Source organism: Nicotiana tabacum, chromosome 2, assembly GCF_000715075.1.
Source record: "Nicotiana tabacum cultivar K326 chromosome 2, ASM71507v2, whole genome shotgun sequence".
Lineage (NCBI taxonomy): Eukaryota > Viridiplantae > Streptophyta > Magnoliopsida > Solanales > Solanaceae > Nicotiana > Nicotiana tabacum.
In genome coordinates, this window is record NC_134081.1 from 22479254 (window position 1) to 22501233 (window position 21980).

Here is a 21980-nt window from a genome sequence, read left to right on the forward strand (position 1 = left end):
TGCAAATAGATCCGCACCTACGAACCGAGCCTGGGCTACCCAAATCCACATCTGTGCTCCTCCTTCCACACGTGCGAGTCCGCACCTGTGGTCACCCCACCGCAGGTGCGATTACACCAAAAACTAGAAAACTTCAGCAATTTGCATAAGTCCAAATTTCAATCCGTTAAGCATTCAAAACATACCCGAGGCCCCTGGGACCTCAACCAAACATACCAACAAGTCCTAAAATATCATACGAAATTAGTCGAGCCCTCAAATCACATCAAACAACGCTAAAAACATGAATCACCCTCCAATTCAAACTCAATGAACTCTGAAACTTCAAACTTCTATAAATGATGCTGAAACCTATCAAATCACGTCCGACTCCAACTTCCGGAATCGGAATCCGCCCCCGATATCAAAAAGTCCACTTCCGGTCAAACCTCTAAAAAATCAACTTTCGTCCTTTCAAGCCTCATTTAGCTGCAGGCCTCCAAAACACAATCTGGACATGCTCCTAAGTCCAAAATCACCCAATGGAGCTAACGGAACCGACTAAACTCCATTCAGGAGTCGTCTTCATATAGTTCTAACTACGGTCATAATCTTAGATCTTAAGCTTTCATTTTAGGGACTAAGTGTCCACAAACACTTCGAAACCATAAATGGAACCTCCCGGCAAGTCACATAAGTAGAAAAAGATACGAGGAAAGCAGTAAATAGGGGATCGGGGTTATTACTCTCAAAACGATCGGCCGGGTCATTACATCCTCCCCCTCTTAAAATAATCGTTCATCCTCGAACGAGTATAAAGGCATACCTGAAGTGGTGAAAAGAAGAGGATAATGACTGCGCATATCTTGCTCGGTCTCCCAAGTTGCCTCCTCGACCGGTTGACCCCTCCACTGAACCTTCACGGAAGAAATGTTCTTCGAGCTCAACTTTAGAACCTGCCTGTCCAAAATAGCCACCTGATCCTCAACATAAGATAAATTCTTGGCCAACTGGACTGAACTAAAATCGAACACATGGGACGGATCGCCGTGATACTTCCGGAGCATAGAAACATGGAATACTGGATGAACTGCAGAGAGACTAGGTGGCAGTGCAAGTCTGTAAGCCACCTCTCCAACCCTCTCAAGAATCTCGAAAGGCCTGATATACCTAGGGCTCAGCTTAACCTTCTTTCCGAACCTCATAACACCGTTCATGGGTGACACCCGGAGTAAGACTTTTTCCCTAACCACGAACTGCGAGCCTACTGGAGAATCAACTCACGCAAACCATCTACATTGGGCATACATAGCCTGCCCTGCATCCTCAGTGCACCATCATCTCTAATAGTGACCTCCTTAGCATCACCGCGCTGAACCGTGTCCTTAAGGACAAGCAGATGGGGGTCATCATACTCACGCTACATGATACGATCATAAAGAGAAGACCGAGAGACCACACAAGACAACACTCGACTCGGCTCAAAAATATCCAATCTAACAAACTGGTTGGCTACGGCCTGAACATCTAGCGCCAATGGCCTCTCTGTTTCTGATAGTTATGCTAAGCTCCCCAAACTCTCCGCTTGGTGACTCAAAGCATCGGCCGCCACAAATTGGCCTTCCGGAGATGGTACAAAATGGTGATATCATAATCTTTAAGCAGCTCCAACCACCTCTGCTGACGTTAGTTAAGCTGCAAACTCCGGTGATTAGTGTAGATCTCATAAGGGACACCGTACAAATAGTGCCGCCAAAACTTCAAGCCATGAACAATAGCTGCTAGCTCAAGGTCGTAGACAAGATAGTTCTTTTTATGCACCTTTAGCTATTTGGACGTGTAGGCAATCACCCAACCATCTTGCATAAACACCGCGCCGAGACCAATCCACGACGCATCCCAATATACAGTATAAGACCCCGAACCTGTAGGCAATACTAATACTGGGGTTGTAGTCAAAGCCGTCTTGAGCTTCTGAAAGCTCTCCTCACACTCCTCTGTCCACCTGAACGGAGCACCCTTCTGGGTCAGCCTTGTCATAAGTGATGCAATAGAGGAGAAACCCTCTACAAATCGATGGTAATACCCCGCCAAACCAAGAAAACTCTGAATCTCCGTAGTTGAGGACGGTCTGTGCCAACTCTGCACTGCTTCAATCTTCATCGGATCCACCTGGATCCCATCACTCGATACTACATGACCCAAGAATGCCATTGAGTCTAGCCAAAACTCACACTTTGAAAATTTTGCATATAACTTCTTTTCTCTCAAGGTCTGAAGCGTAGTCCTCAGGTGCTGCTCATGATCCTCCCGAGTCTGGGAGTACACCAGAATGTCATCAATAAACACAATGACGAATGAGTCAAGATAGGGTCGAAACACACTGTGCATCAAGTGCATAAATGCTACTGGGGCGTTGGTCAGCCCAAATGACATCACAAGAAACTCGTAGTGACCATACCGAGTCCTAAAAGCAGCCTTCGGGATATCTGACTCCCGAATCTTCAACTGATGATAGCCTAAACATAAGTCAATCTTGGAAAACACTCTGGCACCCTGTAACTGATCAAATAGGTCATAAATATGGGGCAATGGATACATGTTCTTCACTGTGATTTTGTTCAAGTGGCGATAATCAATGCACATACACAGAGAACCATCATTTTTCTGCACAAACAGGACAGGAGCACCCCAAGGTGACACACTGGGCCAAATGAAGCCCTTATCAAGCAACTACTATAACTGCTCTTTCAACTCCTTCAACTCAAGAGGAGCCATACGATATGGAGGAATAGATTTGGGCTGAGTGCCTGGCAACAAATCAATGCCAAAGTCAATATCTCTGTCAGGCAGCATGCCCGGAAGATCAGCTGGAAATATATCTGGAAAGTCCCTCACTACTGGAACTGACCCAACGGTAGGGGTATCAATATTGACATCTCTCACATAAGCTAGATACACGTCACATCCCTTCTCAACCATTCATTGACCTTTACGAAATGAAATAACTCTGTTGGGAGTATACTCTAAGGTACCTCTCAACTCTAATCGCAGTAATCCTAGCATAGCCAGCGTCATGGTCTTAGCGTGACAATCAAGAATAGCATAATGGGGTGACAACCAGTCCATGCCCAAAATAATATCAAAGTCTACCATTCTGAGCAATAATAAATCGGCTATGGTCTCAAAACCACTAAGAACAACCAAACATGACCGATACACACGGTCAACAACAATAGAATCTCCCACAGGTATAGACACATAAACAGGAGAACTCAAAGAATCACGGGCTACGCCCAAATACGGAGCAATATAAGAGGACACATAGGAATAAGTGGAGCATGGGTCAAATAAAACCGACGCATCTCTATGACAGATCGGAACAATACATGTAATGACAGAGTCAGAAGTAACTGCCTCTGTACGAGCAGGAAGAGCATAATATCTGGCCTGGCCTCCCCCTCTGGGGTGACCTCGACCTCCCCGACCTCCACCTCGAGCTGGCTGAGCAGGTGGGGCAGTAGCTGGTGCTGTATTCATAGCCTGAGGACCCGGTGGAGCATGCAGTGGCTGAGAATTCTATAGAGGTGCACCCCTCCTAAGTCTGGGGTAATCCCTCACCATATGGCGAGTGTCGCCACACCCAAAACAAGCTCTTTGAGGGCGTCGCTGCTGTGACTGGCTAGGGCCAGGTCCGATGGACTGATCGCTAAAAGCACCCCATGCAAGAGGCACACTAGATACTGGCGGTGCATAATAAGGCTCCTGGGGCCTAGAAGGGGTCAGAATACCACTGGCGGCCGGAAGTGCTGAATGAATGGGGCGACTCACATAACCCCTACCATGGTGAACTGCAGCTGGGGCACGAGCACCACTATAAGTGCCAGACTCTCGAGACGTCTTGGCCTCCCTCTCCTCTCTCTCCCGAGCATGCATACCCTCCAATCTCCTAGCAATACTCACAACCTACTGGTAAGAAATATCCATCTCCAACTCCCGGGCCATGCTAAGCCTAATACTGGGGTGGAGTCCATCAATAAACTGACGAACCCTCTCTCGAACTGTGGCAACCAAGGCTGGTGCATCTCAGGCCAAATCACTGAAGCAAACTGAATACTCTGACACAGTCATAGTACCCTGGTGAAACTGCTCAAACTCCGCGCTCCATGCATCTATGAGACTCTAAGGAACATACTCCATCAAGAACATGTCCGAGAACTGTGTCCATGTAAGTGAAGATGCCTCAGCCAGACTACCGAACTCATAAGCACGCCACCACTGATAGGCTGCTCCTCTAAGCTGGAATGTAGTAAAAGAAACTCCACTCGACTCCGCTACGCCCATAGTACGAAGAATACGGTGACAATCCTCCAGAAAACCCTGGGCATCCTCCGACGTCAATCCACTAAAGGTAGGAGAGTGGTACTTCTTATACCTCTCAAGTCTGAGCTGCCCTAACCTCGGGCTGAGCTGGAGCTACCGGCTGCATCGGTATAATCTCTGGAACCTGGTCAAACTAAACCTACTGCTCTGGAGTATCGACGACGGGAGTTTGTGCTCCTCCCCCGGCCTGAGATGTGGCAGGAGCAAGTGGAATCAATCCAGCCTGAGTTAAGGTGCTGAACATGCTCAGAAACTGGGCTAGAGTCTCCTGGAGGGCTGGTGCAGCATCATGTATCTCAGGTGTCTGCCCTCAAGCTGGAGCTACTGGAGGCTCCTCTATGGCAGTTCGTGCGGGTGCTCTAGCTGCACCACGTGGACGTCCTCGGCCTCTACCCTGGCCCGGCCTCTCGCGGCTCTAGTAGGGGGCGCGGGTGCCTGATCATCAGATCCGCCTGTACGTGTCGTCACCATCTGTGAGAGAACAGAATATAGAAATTAGAATTTTTTTTGAAGTCAACAATTTTCACACGACAAGGAATCAAAGAAGTGTAATTTTCCTAACAATTCCATAGCCTCCCAAAGATAAATAAAGACGTCTTCGTACCGATCTGTGAGACTCTAATAAATCGGCTTGTGACTCACGAAACCTATGAACCTAGAGCTCTGATACAAACTTGTCACGACCTAATTCTCCCTCTGTAAGACGTCGTGACGGCACCTAGTCTCTACGACTAGGTAAGCCTAACAAAAATGCGAAAATAACAAAATGGAAGTAAAACTTAACAACTAACTGCAATAGATAACTAAATAACTGGTAACAATGCCGCACGACATGCACAATAACTAACACTCTAGTAATACACAGTATTCCCAAAACCCGAAACATCATAAGTCATAAGCTATAGAAGAAAAACTAGTATCTCCATACACCAGAATTTAATAAAAGAAGTACGTAAGGTAAATGACATAGGAGAGAATAGAGGGGGACTTCGAGGTCTGCGGACGCGGCAGATGTACCTTAAAGTCACCGTATAGAAGCAAACACTCTCAGCTAGTAGCGTGGCTGATAAGAAGCACCTGGATCTGCACACAAAACATGTGCAGAAGAGTAGCATAAGTACACAACAACGCTACCCAATAAGTGTTAAGCCTAACCTCGGTAGAGTAGTGATGAGGTCAGGTCTGGGCCCTACTGGGATATAATAATAAGATAGATGATATAATAAAATGAAGTAAAACGGAGAAGTTAAAAGAAAGTATTCACAAGGCAATAACAACACAACACAATGTGATAACAACAGGGGCGCTCCCGAGATACTGTCTCGTAGTCCCAAAAGTAAATACTCAACAAGGGATCTCCTAAGATACCGTCTCGTAGTCCCAAAAGTAATATGCAAGGAGAACTCCTGAGGTACCGCCTTGTAGTCTCAAAAGTAAATGTACAGAGAGAACTCCCAAGGTACCGCCTCGTAGTCTCAAAAGTAAACACACAAATCAAACCGATAAATACAACAGTTACAACAAGAATCCTATAGTTAAGACTGCTAAATCTAGGAGAAATAGGAAATCAACTAGGCATGCTTCACAGAGTTCAAATAAGCAGTTAAAGCACGTAGACATGCGATATTAGACTAAGCAGGATAACTACACATACTGGTATAAGCCAATTAAGATGAAAATAAGTTACTACTCAGTAACAATCGGGTATTCCAATAAATAGGCCGTGTACGCACTCGTCATCTCACGTACACAGCGCTCACATATAACAACAATACCAAATCCTAAGGGGATTCTCCCCCCCCCCCCACACACGCAAGGCTAGGCAAGCCACTTACCTCGAATCAAGCTCAATCAATCTGTAAGAGTGCCCTCTCCTCGATTATCCAACTCTGAATGGCCCAAATCTAGCCAAACACAATTTCATATCATAAATACTACTATAATAGACTCATCTAATTAATGAAATCAATACTTTAACAAAACTTTCAAAAATCGCCCTAAAACGTCGACCCGGGCCCATGTCTTGGAATTGAGTAAAAGTCACAAAATGTGAACACCCATTCACTTACGAGTTCACTCGTATCAAAATTATCCAAATTCGATATCAAAATCCTAATCAAAACTCAAAACTTATTTGAAGAACTTCCAACCTTTTTCCCAATTTCTCAACCAAATTCCTTAATTAAATGATGAAAACAACTATAGATTAGTGGAATATAACCATAAATGAGTTAAGAATCATTACCCCAAAGTTCTCTCTGAAAAATCCTTAAATTATCGTCTCAATCCGAGCTCTCAAAGTCCCAAAATTGAAAATGGGATAAAACCCTCGAACTTGGCCCTTTTCTGCCCTGCGATTTCGCATCTGCGGGCCTATAATCGCACCTGCGATGCCGCACTTGTGGAATTTCCATCGTAGGTGCGGACTTATCTTAAGTCCCCTGGGTCCGCATCTGCGAGAGAAACGCCGCACCTGCGGATGCGCTCCTGCGACCAAAAGCCGCACCTACGACCCTCACCGCACCTACGCACCATCCCACCGCAGAAGTGAGGCCACATCTGCGTAAATAGATCCGCATCTGCGAACCCAGATTGGGCTGCCCAAATCTGCATCTGCGCTTCTCCTTCCGCACGTGCGAGTCCGCACCTGCTGTCACCCCACCGCAGGTGCGATTACACCAAAATCCAGAAAACTTCAGCAATTTGCATAAGTCCAAATTTCAATCCGTTAAGCATTCGAAACACACCCGAGGCTCCCGGGACCTCAACCAAACATACCAGCAAGTCCTAAAACACCATACAAACTTAGTCGAGCCCTCAAATCACATCAAACAATGCTAAAAACACGAATCACCCTCCAATTCAAACTCAATAAACTTTGAAACTTCAAACTTCTACAACCGATGCTGAAACCTATCAAATCACCTCCGATTGACCTAAATTTTGTACACAAGTAATATTCGAAATTACAGACCTACTCCAACTTCCGGAATCAGAATCCGACCCCGATATCAAAAAGTCCACTTCCGGTCAAACTTTCAAAAATTTAACTTTCGTCATTTCAAGCCTAATTTAGCTACAGGCCTCCAAAATATAATCTGTACACGCTCCTAAGTCCAAAATCACCCAACGAAGCTAACGGAACCGACGAAACTCCATTCCAGAGTCGTCTTCACATAGTTCTAACTACGGTCAAACTCTTATAACTTAAGCTTCTGTTTAAGGGACTAAGTGTCCCAAAACACTCTGAAACCAAAAACGAAACCTCCCGACAAGTCACATAAGCAGAAAAAGATACGAAGAAAGCAGTAAATAGTGGATCAGGGCTATTACTCTCAAAACGATTGGTCGGGTCGTTACATATTGTGTTGGCTTCTGCTCTTCGTACGAGACTTTGAGAATTAGTTTTTCTTGGTTTTTTACTCGTTTTCGAGGTTTGAGTTGTTTTGAAAAAAAGCAATTTGCTATTACGTTTTAATTTGATAAATTTTACATCCAAATTAGTAGCTATCGGATGCTTCTTTTTAATTGAAATGTCATTTTCTTCACCCAAACAAGTTCAAAAATAAACTCATTTCTTTGTTGATTTCTTACTTGGTTTAAAATTTATAAACTTACTCTATTGAAAATAAATTGATCATGGATCTTCTATATATTGATATTTTGGTACGTGAGTTGTCCGTGCGATTATAATAGAGATATGGGCACGAGGTGTCATGAAAATATGAAAGTGGGTTGAGACCCATGTTCTATGATTATGAAATGAAGTATCACAGAGTGACTTTTAATTGAAAAAATTATACTCGAATGATATTTATTTTAAGGAAGTATATTCGAAAGATATTTATTTGAAATAATTATATTCGAAAGATTTTTATTTCAAAACTTATATGTGAAAGATTTATACTTGAAAGACTTACATTTGAAAGGCGTATATTTGAAGGACTTGATTAATTGGTTGTACTTGTGTTCCTTATTCGTTTGAGCAATATTTATGGTATTTTTGTTGCCTTGATGTTCATATCCCTGATTGATCTTTGTTGTCGTCACTGCTATTTGTTTTTCTATTATTCTTGTATATTACTATATTGCACAGGTTAAATGACTAGTGAGTGTCTTGACTGTACTTCGTCACTACTCCACCGAGGTTAGTATTGATACTTACTGGGTACCGACTGTGGTGTACTCATACTACACTTCTGCACACTTTTGTACAGAGCCAGGTATTGGAGATATCAGACTCGGACAAAGTTAGTGAGTTGATCGCAAGGATTCAAGGTAGGGTTGCTTGGGCATCGCAGTCCCTTGGAGCCTTTCCATTTTTATTGTACTGTCATCTCTTATTCGAACAGTATTTTATATTCGATCTTTGAGATCATTGCATGTATTCAGTTAGAGTTCGTGACTCAGTATTACCAGTCTTGGGAAGTTGTTATAATTATTTCCGCTGTTGGTTTCGACAATCTATTACAAAAGAAAATGGCTCAAAATATAATAGTAATCGGCTTACCTAGCTTAAGACACTAAATGCAATCATGACACGTGTGGTGGGATTTTGGGTCATGATAAGTAAGTATCAGAGCTCTAGGTTCATAGGTTCTACAAGTCACGAACGAGTCTAGTAGAGTCTTGCAGATCAGTACAGAGACATCTGTACTTATCTTCGAGAGGCAACAGAACTATTAGGAAATTTCCATATTTTTTATTCCTCTCGCACGGAATTTGTTGATTTTGGAGTTTGAGCCTTTGTATCTCTATTCTCTCAAAATAGTGAGGACACGTGTTATCGGGTCAGCTGAGCAGACACCCGCGCATTCTGCTAGGGCCGAAAGAGGTCGAGGTCTAGGTAGATTCTGAGAAAGGGCACGTGTCGCAGCTAGAGCACATTTTAGAGCAGCAGTTCAGGAACCGCCAGTAGCTCTAGTTGGGGAAAAGGTATCGAAAGCACCTGTTGTTACCCCCGGACTTCAGTAGACTTTAGCATAGTTCCTGAACATGTTTGGTACAATGACTCAGGCGAGATTGATCTCCGTTTCACCAAATATTTCACAGATTGGGGAGGAATCTAATCGCCTGTACTCCATAGCAGTAGGTTCATGTTGGTCAGGTTCCGAGTGTAGTGCTGGTATAGCCTGTTATTCCGGTTCAGCCTGAGGTCAGGCCACACGCATTAGAAGAAGAACAAAAGAGACTTGAGAGATTTAAGAGGTATAATCCACCAACCTTCTGTGGCACAGCTACCGAGGATTCCCAAGGATTTCTAGAAAATTATCACAGTATTCTCCACATCATGGGTATTTTGGAAGTGAGCAGAGTTGCCTTTACTACATTTAAGCGGTGAGGAGCAGAATATCAATGGTGGCACATTTATGGAGAAGGTAGACCAGACGATGTCATGCCACCAACTTGGGCTTAATTTTCCGAGATGTTATTGAAAGAATTTGTTCTCTAGACTCTCCAGGATGCGTGGCGCACAGAGTTTGAATGGTTGCACCAGGGCACCATGACGGTGTTAGAACATGCTATCAGGTTCAGTGAATTAGCCCGCCATGCACCTATCTTGGTTCCTACAGTTAGAGAACGAGTCCGCAGATTCACTGAAGGGCTCGATTATGATTTTAAAATATGTATGGCTCGAGAGTTATAGGACTGACATTCCATTTCAACAAGTAGTAGAGATTTCTAGGATGATAGAATGTGTTCGAAGTGAGGAGAAGGAGTCTAAGGAGGCCAAAAGGTCTCGGAACTCTGGAGGATTTAATGGATTCTACTCTACAGCTATGACACATCATGGCGGAGGCTCGGGAAGTTAGTTAGCCCAGTCCGCAATTCAAAGTACTCGTAGTGATCTAGTTAATACTTTTAGTGCACCACCGGCATGAGGTTCTTAAAATAGTTATTTCAGTTATCCGGCACAGACTCAGTACGAGCAGTCGTGCCCTCAGATGGATTGTTATGAGTGTGGTGATACTAGTTACATCATGAGAAATTGTCCTAAACTTGGGAGGGGTGGATTACATCAGAACACTCAGTCTACATGCTTTATTCCAGTTAATACTCCACGTGCACAACCAGTCAGGGGTGGAGGACAGGCAGGTAGAGGGCGCCCTAGAGGGGGAGGCCCATCCCGTTGATATAATTGATATGAATTGACTGGGTCGATACACTAGATGTTGTCGTTACTGGTACGATCTTGATTTGTTATAAAGGAATATTTTCCTTAGTTTGATTTGGTTCTGTGTATCGAGGTGAGTCCTCCTATCATGCTCCACTTATAGGCGAGCTTTGTAATTCTGTAATCTACTTTTGTATTTACCCCTGTTGGGAGATTCTATGGCGATAGCAGTGTCTATCATTCTGTTTTGATCACTATTGAGATCTATGAGGCTAAAAGTGACTTTTTATTACTCACTACAGTGGATTTTGATGTAATTTCGGGATAATTGATTACAATTTTATGAATTATATGCCCTACCGGTATGGGGGTTCATTATGTGTTGTGAAATTATTTCACGGAATTTATTAAAAAAAAGAGAAAAAATGGAAAATTTCAGTTGACACAATGTGCAAAGTACTTGTGATTCAGAATTGAGGATGGGATCCTCGCGGTTTAATGTGATGTGAAATGTTTAAACTGGGCTACAAGTCGTGGTGGAAGTTATATAAGGACGAGATCCTTATGATAAAAATGTATATGTTTAAATTCTCCCTTGTAAAATTAAATTTGTACTATAGTACTAATAGGGAGTCATACCTGTTAGACTTATTTGATAATTCTTGTATGTGTTTTTATGTGCATATTTAGCCATTTCGTGCTGTAATTATTGAGTTTTAGCCTACGAGGTGAGTGCCCAGGTGGCGTTAAATGCGACTTGTTAATTCGGATAAATAATTATGAGGTCTTCATGCCTCGCATGTTGCTGTCAGTGTTGTGAAAATTTTAAAACAAGATTTTGGTTAATATAAGATTAATTGAGGATACTGAAATTAATTATGAACAATTATTATGACCAGAGATGTGATTATGGGCATATGTATAACGTATACGTAGGCACGAGTTGCTACAGCCAGTTGAGACTAATATCGTGTGTTGATGTGAAAATCATGTCTTTTAAAAATATTTGGAGTGTAAGAAATTGGTTTTAAAGTGTATAAATATGTATAAAAGAAATAATCTCAACTAAGATGGTGTTGTAGGACCCATGTTAAATTTGCGGTGACGTAGAATCAACCGCGAGTATGTGTATAAGAATACACTCAGTAATTTAATGTCCTCAGAATAATTATTGGCACGTTCGAGGATGAATGTATGTTTAAGAGGAGGAGAATCTAACGACCCGACTTGTCATTTTGAAAATTAACGTTCCGTTCAGCGACTTGTATTGTGACTTGCATATGCGGTCGAGTTTTGTTTTGGAAGGTTCGGAATTGAATTGGAAGAACAAACCTTATTTTTGAAGCTTAAATGAAAAGAGCTGACCGAAGTTTGACTTTTGAGCAAACGACTCCGGAATAGGATTTTGATGATGTCAATAGCCTCGTATGATGATTTTGGACTTAGGAATATGTCCGTACTTGGATGGGGAAGTCCGTTGGACAATTTGACGCATTTTGGCGAAAAGTTGAAAAATAGAAGATTTTTATAAAGTTTGGCCGGGAGTTGACTTTATTGATATCGGGGTCGACATTCGATTTCGAAAACTGGAACAGCTCCATTATATCATTTAGGACCCGTGTGCAAAATTTGGGGTCAATCCGGAATGATTTGATAAGTTTCAGAATCGAATGTACAATTTGGAATTCGTTAGTTTTTATTAAGCTTGAATTGGGGTGCGATTCATGTTTTAGTATTGTTTAATGTAATTTGAGGCATCGACTAAGTTCGTGTCATGTTATGGGACTTGTTAGTATACTTGGTTGGGGTCCCATAGGGCTCAAATGAGTTTTGGAAGAGTTTTTGGAAGAGTTTGGTATTTTGAACATAAGCATGTAATGATCCAAAGGTCCATTTTTAGTTCTACAGATCAAAATTCGATTTCGAGACTTCGAGGAGTTTGATAATGAATTATAGGAATGATCTGGAAGGTTTGGTCTAATTTCATCAAGTCGCGATTGGGTTTTTAGCGCGAAACATGAGTTAATTGTTTAACGAGCGAAATTGGTATCGCATTCAGCAAATGAGCTCTGAATTGAGTTTCGATTAAACGACTAGGTTCGTATTATTATTTGTGACTCATAAGAACAAGAATCGTCGAATTCCGAGTTCGTATGATGGAGTTAGAGCCTTTTTAGTGAAATATTAAATTGTTGGTGCAAGTAGGTTCTGGTGCGGACCTTTAATGACGGGCAATGGACTTTTAGTGACGGGAAATGGGTTTTTATTGAGCAGTTTTTTTAAGCTCATTTCAACATTTTTGGAGCTAGGGAACTCGGATTTGGGCAATTCTTTAGAGGATTTTCACCAAATGAATTGGGGTAAGTGTTTCCTACTCGATTTTCATTACATTTCATGATTCCATGATTATTTTCTTCTTTCATTGGTGAATCAATTGGAAGAAAATGGGATTTTTGCAAAATCTTTTAAAAACGAAAATTTAAGATTTGGAGGTCGATTCGTTATCGGAATTTGGTAAATTTGGTATAGTTGAACTCGTATCGGAATGGGTGTTAGAATGTTGTAAAAATTCTGTCAGGTACCGAGAGGCGGGCCCCGCATTGACTTTTGGTTGACTTTTTAATGCAAAATTTTAAGTTGACGTTTTATTATCCGAAATTATTTTCGATGAATTTTAATGAAGTTATACAATCAATTTGGATAGATTTGAACTCCCCGGAGGTCAATTCAAGCAAGAAGGCTATTTTGGAATATCGGCATAACTTCAAAAAGGTAAGTATCTTGCCTAACCTTGAGTGGGGGAATTACCCCTTAGGTATTGAGTCGTATGTGCCATTTGTGAAATGTGAAAAGCCGTGTATGCGAGATGACGAGTACGTACTTGGCTTACATGTACAAATTATACCGGTTAAAATTCTAAGAAACCCTTAAATATTAAATTGGAAATTTGTTGGAATTTACTAAATCCTCTATTTGCCATGCCTCAATCCTTGGTTGTTGAATTTATTTTTATATGATAATTTGGCGTGATTACCACCTTGAATTTTATGTGAATCCCGTATTTTTGTTGAGTTGATATTTCCTGAAGATAATTTCATTATGGATTATTCATTTGCAAATAATTTATTAAATAAATTTAAAAGGAGGTATTAATCTATTTGCCAAAATATTTTATTTAAGAAGGCGTTGTTCCTTGATGAATTACTTTCCAATTCATGTTTTTGAAATTGGTATTGAGTTATAAAGGCCGTAAATCATATTGAGGCAAAGTGTTAATTGTGAAATATTATTCTGTTAGGTTGTTCACTCCCGTATATTTTTGTTAAGATTTTTGTGCACATTATGGTCGAGCCATGGTCTCCTTATTGTGAAAAATAATGTATTGTTGATTTCTGTGGCAAGTTGTAATATTTGAGCACTTGAGGTACAATTTGTGATATGTTTTGATATTTGAGTATTTAATGTGCAATTTGTGATATGTTGTGATAGTTGAGCACTTGAAGTGCAATTTGTAATATGCGGTGATATTTGAGCACTTGAGGTGCAATTTATAATATGTTCTGATATTTGAGCACTTGAGGTGCAAGTTGTGTTATGCTGTGATATTTGGGCAATGAGGTGTGATTTGTGGAATATAGTGATATTGATACGCATGCGGTGATATAAGGTCAGGGTGTTGAAATGCATGCGGTGAGATAAGGTGGGCTTGAAACGCGTGGCTAGTAGGGGATCTACTAGAAGTCATGTGGTGTGATAAGGTGGGATAAAATGCGGGATGCTATTTCGGGAAATATAATTTTTAAAAACTAAATGTGAAGGCTCCCGCGGTGATATAAGAAAATGTTGAAATTTATTTATGATTTGGGACTACGAGGCGGTACCTCGGGAGTGTCCTTTATTGAAATTTATTTATGATTTGGGACTACGAGGCAGTACCTCGGGAGTGCCCTTTGTTGATATTTCTCTATGGCTGCACTTGCCTTTGGTTATTTTGTTTTTCCATGATATGTAAATTCTTGTATTTTTCTGTGATGTATTATTTGATTTTATTATGTGTTTTGTACTTCTTGTTTTATTGTGTTGGCTTTGGCTCTTCGCACGAGACTCTAAAGATTTGTGTTTCTGATTTTTTACTGGTTTTCGAGGTTTGAGTTGTTTTGAATAAAAGTAATTTGCTATTATATTTTAATTTGATAAATTTTACATCCAAATTAGTAGCTATCGGATGCTTCATTTCAATTGAAATGTCATTTTCTTCACCCAAACGAGTTCAAAAATAAACTCATTTCTTTGTTGATTTCTTATTTTGTTTAAAAATTGTAAACTTACTCTATTGAAAATAAATTGATCCTGTGGATCTTATATACATTGATATTTTGGTACGTGAGTTGTCCGTGCGATTGTAATAGAGATATGGACACAAGGTGCCATAAAAATATGAAAGTGAGATGAGACCCGTGTTCTATGATTATGAAATGAGGTGTCACAGGGTGACTTTTATTTGATAGAATTATACTTGAAGGATATTTATTTGAAGGAAGTATATTCGAAAGATATTTATTTGAAAGAATTATATTCGAAAGAGTTTTATTTGAAAAACTTATATGTGAAATATTTATATTTGAAAGACTTACATTTTAAAGGCGTATATTTGAAGGACATGATTAATTGGTTGTACTTTTGCTCCTTATTCGTTTGAGCAATATTTATGGTGTCCGTTTCTTGACTGTACCTCATCACTACTCCACCTGAGGTTAGTCTTGATACTTACTGGGTACCGACTGTGGTGTACTCATACTATACTTCTACACATTTTTGTGCAGAGCCAGATATTGGAGATATCTGATTCGGACAGAGTTTAGAGTGTGATCGCAAGGATTTAAGGTAGAGTTGTTTGGTCGTCGCAGTCCCTTGGAGTTTTTTTATTTTATTGTATTGTCAACTCTTATTCGAACAGTATTGTATATTCGATCCTTGAGATCATTGCATGTATTCAGTTAGAGTTCGTTGACTCAGTATTACCAGTCTTGGGAGGTTGTTATAATTATTTCCGCTGTGGATTTTGATTATCTATTTCAAAAGAAAATGACTCGAAATGTAATAGTAATCGGCTTGCCTAGTCTTAAAGACTAAGTGCCATCACGATGCATATGATGTGATTTTGGGTCGTGACAAAATCTTTTCGTCCACGTTTTGATATCGGGGCTTGGTCCTCGACCCCCGAACGTGATCCCGACTTAATTTCTTGGGCTTCTACTCAACTTATTCGATTTAGCTACAAATTATCTTAATAGCTCGGAATCATTTTTCTACAAGGCATAAAACATGTAATTAGTGTAATTCACTATCATTTAAGCTCAAACACACGTAAAATGCAGTAATTAGAGTGCAATACTACGGCTAAAATACGGGTTTCTAGCCTATCATTAACACCCCACACTTAGACTATTGCTCGTCCTCGAGCAATCAAACTACACTTCATATAGGGACGACCTTTCATCAAACAACCTCCCTAAGACATAATGCCAAGAATATTTAAAATAGACTAAGTACCATATCATAACATCCTAGCCTCAAGACTCGACTCAAAAGCACCACGTATTTTACACAACCTGCTCACTTACTCTAACACAGAGGTCAAAGACTTCACCTTTCCTTCGCAAATCATGTGCCCTCACACTAAAGATAGAGAGTAGTTTCACGCACAATAAAATTCAAGAATAAATAGGAACTCAAGATAGAAAGAATTAACTCACTCTCAAAAATAAAATTCATGCGCCACAGAAAACGTACCATAGGCTTGCCCGTAGTGTAGTACTCTACTAATTTGAGCTCATTCAGTCAAGGATCAAGTAGGACTTTTATTGGTTGTAATGTAGGCTGCGGGACGGGTATGATGCATTTGGATATAGTGACTACACCTCCCTGAGCACTTTAATACATACAATTTTATATTTTAAAACCACACATTTGTGTTGAACCAAATCTCAACCTTCACAACATAATAACCTCAAGCTCCCACTTTCTTTAAGCACGGACAAGATGAGACTACCAAACAAACTCCCAAGTTCTGATTGATTTTTGTTTCTCTTTTTGTTTTCACTCCCTTACATGTGGCTCTCACAAATTTTCAACTAGTGAATCTTTCTCCATTATTCTTAGCTCCACTCAAAATCCTACCATACCTCCACTCAGCTTTTAACAGACTTATAAATATTTCAAGTACTCAAAAGAGGTAAAACAACTAGTTAATTCAAAACAAAGGGATTAGGCTTGTAGTGTGGTTGCCAAAGAAAATAGGATTACAGGCTCAAAGGGGCTAACTAGGATACACAACAATAAGCCAGGTCACATTCATATAATTGGCTCACAAAGAAATGTCTATATCACTTCCTAGACTGAACATGTATCACGACCCAAAATCCAACTAGTCGTGATGGTACCTAACCCAACCCGCTAGGCAAGCCAGTTAACCACTAACCAATTCCAATAATAATTAATAAAGCAATTAATTAAAGAAACTATCTTAATCTTATACATTCCCAAGGACTAGTAGTACAAATCATGAGCTTCTAAGAATAGAGTTTACAAAGCGGAAATAAAGTAAATACATCATCTGTTTGAAAAATACATAAACAGAGCTTTATAGATTTAAGGCTACCATGAACAAGAGGCAGCTACAATCGGGATGCAGGTACATCTTCAATGCTGGCTCCCGTCGATCACAGCAACGTCAGTAGTCAATATCTGCACGCAAGGTGCAAAAGTATAGTATGAGTATAACCGACCCCATGTACTCAATAAGTAACAAACCTAACCTTAGGTTGAAAGTAGTGATGAGCTAACACAAAGGTCGGGTCCAACATCAATATTCCACAATAGTTCATAATAGCATAGTACAAGTAACAAAAGAGGTATCTCAGAAATAAAATGCTCAGTTCGTTCACAGTTCCAGAGAAATAAACATTTCTTTTCAAGTATCTAGTGAAAATCCAAATCTTTTACCGAAAAAAAAAAGGCAAAATACGAGTAAGTTTGAAAACTGTAATTTTTCCCAAAAGTCCTTTCAATAATGATTAAGATGTCTCACTTTCTTTCCAAATATCCAGTGTAAAACAAATGCATCATTATGCCCATATGTCAACATGTGTGAGAAGTCATAAATGAAGTGATACTATACAGCATGAGGAAAAATGCATCTCTATGCATGTATGTCAAGTGTGCATGCCAAATGCGATGCAAATCAGTGATAAAGATCATATGCATACTCTCAGAGTACCAATTCACTCGGTCCTCCCAATCACTCGGCACTCGACACTCGCACTCAGTGGGTACCTGCACTCACTGGGGTGTGAAGACTCCGGAGGGGCTCCTACAGCCCAACCACTATAATCCGCACGGACAACTCGCATGCTGAACGGACAACTCACTTGCCATAATATCAATATCTGGAATCGCACTGACAACTCACGTGCTGCATGGACAACTCATGTGCTATAGTAAGCCAATCTAACCCGTTGCGGCGTGTAGCCTGATCCCATAATCGTCCTCACTATCAGGCCCTCGACCTCACTCAGTCATTAATCTCACCGGTCTCTCGGGCTCACAATGTCATGATACTAGCCCAAAAACAATGATATGATGCATCAATAAATAACAACAAAGACTGAGATATGATATGCATGTGAATGCGTATGACTGAGTATGTAATGCAATGAAAGCAGATTACTCAACAATAGAAATGACCTCAGTGTGTCCCAACAGGATAAACATGTAGCCTAGACATGGTTTCTAACATAATCACATCTCGATAACTCTAGTACGTAGAGATTAAATGATTTCAAACAAGCTCAGGTAACTACACAGTGCCACAGAAATAATGGAAATCACAGTTCACACGGTGCACACCCACACGCCCGTCACCTAGCATGTGCGTCACCTCAAAACCAAACACATAACATGTATATTCAAGGTTCATACCCTCAAATCCAAGATTAGAAGAGTTACTTATCTCGAACAAGCCAATACCAATGCCGAGCAAGCCAAACGATGCTCCAAAGATGCCATCTCGTGCGTTCCGACCTCCGAATAGTCCGAAACTAACCAAAAACAACTCAAGTACATCAAACAATGCTAAAAGAACCAATCCCGATTGAAAAAGATCAAATCTTGAACCAAAAGCCCAAAATCGGCCAAAAGCCCAACCCGGGTCCGCACTTTGAAACCCGACAAAATTTATAAAATTCAACAACCCATTCAATTACTAGTCCAACCATATTAGTTTCACTCAAATCCGACTCCAATTCGATGTTCAAAACTCAACAATTCATATTATAAAACTTTAGGCCAAAACCCCCAATTTCCACTATAAAATTTACAATCCAATTACCAAACACGAAGGTAGATTCGTGATATAAAATCAAAAATGAGTAGGGAACGCTTACCCCAATTCATATGGTGAAAATTGCTTCAAGAATCGCCTCAATCCGAGCTCCATAGCTCCCAAAATGTAAAAATGGCTGAAACCCTTGAAATAGAGTACTTTATACTTTTGCCCAGGCATCCCCTTACGCGAACGCGGTAGAAGCCTCGCGTTCGCGAAGAACAAATCCACATTGCCTCACTTTGCACTACGCGTTCGCGGCAAAACCCTCGCGAATGCGATGAAACACACTACCAGACCTCCGTAATTGCGGACAACTCACTGCGAACGCGATGAAGAATCCATATAGACTGACCAACCCCCGCTCAACACTATGCGAACACATAGACATGGATGCGGACGCGAAGACTACAATCTTCAACCCATTGTGAACGCGACCTCAGAAGCGCGAATGCGAAGAACAAATATCTCCACTGACCAAACACCTTTCGCGATCGCAGCCAAGCTTTCGCAATCATGAAGAACGTCAGAAGCAACATGTAACAGTAGAAAAACCAGCAATGCAAAACCATTTGAAATGATCCGAACTACGTCTGAAACTCACCCCGAGCCCCTCGGGACCCCGTCCAAATGTACCAGCAAGTCCCATAACATAATACGGACCTACTCGAGGCCTCAAATCACACATAACAACATCAAAATGATGAATCGCACCTCAAATCAAAATCTATGAACTTTGAAACTTCAAACTTCCACAACCGATGCTAAACCTATCAAATCACGTCCGATTGATCTCAAATTTTGCACACAAGTCACATTCGACATTACGGACCTACTCCAACTTCCAGAATTAGAATCCAACCCCGATATCAAAAAGTCCACTTCTGGTCAAACTTTCCAAAATTTTAACTTTCGCCATTTCGAGCCAAATTCAACCACGGACCTCCAAATCACAATCCGGACGCGCTCCTAAGACCAAAATCACCCAACAGAGCTAACGGATCCATCAAAATTCCAATCTGAGGTCAAATGCTAAAAAGTCAAACTTGGTCAACTCTTTCGAATTTAAAGCTCCCTAGTTGAGAATCATTCTTCCAAATCAGTCCCGAATAATCTGTAAACCAAAACCGACAATTCACACAAGTCAAAATACCTCATATGGAGCTATTCACGCCCATAAACTACTGAGCAAAATGCAAATACTCAAAATAACCGGTCAGATCGTTACATCCTCCCCCACTTAAACATATGTTCATCCTCGAACGTGCCCAGAGTTGTTCTCAAAGCCATCAACTGCTGTGTAACATTACCATGCACACAACCGGGGGTGATCCCACGTCACCTTATTCCATATAGGCCCAACAACACAACATAACTGAAGATCATTACTCCAACCTTAGCCCATAAGCCAAAGAATCCAATTTCCAACATTCGGAATTTCTATAAGGTCAGAATCTCGCATCTACACACTGTATAAGTCTGAACAAGCTGTAACCATAATCCAAGATGTAATCACATGATATACCTCATAACTCAAATACTCATAGCAATAATTTCTAATCACAGTGGCTACTCAAAACCACCCAATATCGGTAATAAACCTTATGTCAAACAAAATTTCGTTCTAAAACCTTCGTACACTGTCGATGATGTAAGAAACACGCAGAACTCATAACCATTCATCAGATCAACCAATCATGGAATTCCCTCTCATTCGACAAGAACTATAGCCAATTCTAAGCTAACTTTCGATATTATCCTTCCAAACATGCTGCAATCAATTCCGATAGTATCCATTCTAGGTCCAATGATCTCATCTCATCCAACACGACCACTCTAGTGACATTCCACATCAATACAATCTAAAGCCATAACCCGTGCAATCCGTGCACCAATAAGCAACATTCAAAATATACTCAAAATCATGGAAAACTGACTCAGACAGGAGAACTGTCCCGCAAGCTCAACAAGTACCACCACAACGCAATGCTAAGAACCTATCACACACCGTAGAACCAAAACACACGAATCTAACACAAGGGATCAACGTAACTCCGCTACAATGCGTGACCCCATCCAAACATTGGTCCATATGAAATACCTCAGCCACCATGCTCAAAATCAATAACCACGCGAAATGCGACATCAAGTACTCAAAGTGCATTACCATAACCATGAAGAAGCAGATGACACAATGCCACACAAAACCCAAAAGAACATAACCCATACGCCATCGACCATGCAATACCCAATTACTCATCTTGCTCAACTTCTACTATAAAGCCCAAATAGAACCGCACCAGGTGTGCTTATAACTAACGAATCACAACTCCTCGTAGCATAGAAGAGTAACTCACAGATCATTTCATAACACGAATAAGCTCAACAACAACCAAATGGCACATCCCTCAATAATAGCAGTATGGAACCAACTAATTCGACTCGGTGTAGAATACACATCCTAATTGGGCCTACCAATGGACCCCCAAATCGACTCTGGTCACCCACAAATAGATAAATAACCCTCTGAAGTCCACAATGACTGAATCATAACACATACTATCATCTTGCTAGCTTCGGCCACAACCTCACAGTCCACAACCATGAAACAATCTGCTCCTGAGAACTCCCAACCTCCATATCCATAAAACATACGAATCACCATATCTGATTCCATCTCCACCGCCCGAATGTCTAACACATCTCTCATACATGATCATCCCACAAGGAATACTTCTAAAAATTTTCCGTGCCACCTAGCAAAATTTGAATATCAGTAGTCGATCAACCAGGAGAGTGTCGCAGTACCTGTGAAGTATCCATAAATCAAAACACATTGCCCCTTTTGAAATGTATACTCTCATCAAGCCATACCTATTAGTAATATCAGTTACCTAGTCATCTGAAACCGTCCATGCTTCCTACGAATCTTATGACCTTCCTTTCAAAACTTAATTGTGATCTCGCTCACGTAAATCCAAATCCCACGCAATACACCGCATATACCATGCCATCATATGAAAACTACGAGAACTTCATAGTCCACCCCGAGTCACAAGCAACTACATACTCAATTAGCCAAAGACCTTTCATTTGATTTTATCCAGGAGAAATTCACTA